We start from the raw sequence: 1,725 nt of genomic DNA on the forward strand, positions 1-1,725 counted from the left end.
GTGCCGCCCTTGGAGCTTTTCACCATATGGAGAAGTGAGATACAGATAAGTATACCTTATCATTTGTTGGAGGGAGCACACATTCACTTTTAAGGTAAGAAGTAAGGGCTTCTCCATGATCACTTTAATGCCCAATAAGTGACAGGTGCCATATACAGAGGGCAGAAACTTTGGTTAAACAAGAGTTGGGCAGCAAGCTGACAAGGGATACAAGTTTCAGGGTAGCAACAATTCCTTTGAGAAACAAAGGATGCAGCAACTACATCAAATCCAAGTAATGTTGACCACTGCTGCTATTATATCAACTGAGCTGATGCAAGGGATTTAAAGAGGTGGTAGTGCTCTGACATTACAACCATACACTATGGCACCATTAGATGGCCCCAAATTGTGCACATTTTCTTATATGTCCTCCAGAAATGTAATGCTCCCCTCACAAAAAGCTTCCTGATATGCTACTTTACTATTTGTACAGGGGTTTTTTTTATGATGAAAAGCATTAAAAATGCAATACCCAGTTTGCATTCTGAAATGATACAGCTGAAGGACATTGCCACATGATTTTGTTAAGCATGTAATTCAGCTCTTAGAGGTCCTTGATGTGCTATTATGTACTTTAAAAATAGTTTGGGTTTCTATAGTTTAAGAAAATGTGTATTTTTTAAATGTGGAAATAATCTTGTGTAGGTAGATCTATCACTGTTGTATGACTGTATAAAGACTATACAGATAATGAGGCTAAATTTGCAGTTATTAGAGGAAAATAGTGTGGTGTTTTTAGGAAATATAATTTTTCCTACATTCATTAAAAAAATTATTGTACAGTAGCTCCAAACTTAGAAAGCTTAATGGAGTACAGTCATAACTCATGCAAAGAGTTAAAAAGGATTTGAAAGACTGGGTACATCTAACACCATCCTGGATGAGAAAGATGGCAACTGTTAAAATGGCGATATTGCCTAAAATCTTGTTCCTGTTCTTAAATGTCCCATTACAAATACCATTATTAAGTGGCAAAAATTATTTTGTATAGGGTAGGAAAAAGCCAAGAGTTACTGAAAAGACTTTGTTTAGAGCCTTTGAAAAAGGTGGATTGGCATTCCCATGTATTCCCATCAGGGGGCGGGACTTCCAGTACGGGGGGAGTTGACTTAGGGTGCAAAGGTACTATCTTCGTGTGTAGTCTGGATATAATGAAAGTAAAAATCAAGAGCTGGCATGGCGTTGCCTCCTGGCTCTGGGTTGCTAATGATGAGAACTGTGGCATTTGCTGAAAATGGCTGCTGCCCAGACTGTAAAGTGCCAGGAGATGACTGTCCCCTGGTGTGGGGTTAGTGTTCGCACTGTTTCCACATGCATTGCATTCCCAAGTGGCTTAACTCCCAGCAAGTCCAGCAGCACTCTCCAATGTGCCGACAGGAGTGGAAGTTCAAGCAAGATTTCATGGCAAGATTTCCATGGCAAGATTTCTTCCTCCCCTTGCAACCCTTGGATTTTATGGACTACTGATAAAACTTTCTAGGGATTTATTACCCTCCCCCTCCCCCAAGCTTGGAGAACTTGCTTGTTTATACAGTGTTTTATATTCCTTCTGCCTTCCCAGAGCTGCTGAAGTGTATTTTGTATTTGTGTTTATTTTTTATTTTTTGTGAGCTGCCTTGAGGGCCTTTTGGCCAAAAGGTGGCATAGAAATTGAATAAATAAATATCTCAAAGTATTTTGAGG

At 39.4% G+C, this 1,725-nt stretch overlaps 1 pseudogene; it reads left to right on the plus strand.

Annotated features, from left to right (window-relative positions):
- The first annotated feature begins 1,167 nt into the window (after positions 1 to 1,167).
- On the plus strand, positions 1,168 to 1,509 carry LOC133388613 (anaphase-promoting complex subunit 11-like; annotated as a pseudogene).
- Positions 1,510 to 1,725: the final 216 nt, after the last annotated feature.

Source organism: Rhineura floridana, chromosome 7 (assembly GCF_030035675.1).
Source record: "Rhineura floridana isolate rRhiFlo1 chromosome 7, rRhiFlo1.hap2, whole genome shotgun sequence".
Taxonomy (NCBI): domain Eukaryota; kingdom Metazoa; phylum Chordata; class Lepidosauria; order Squamata; family Rhineuridae; genus Rhineura; species Rhineura floridana.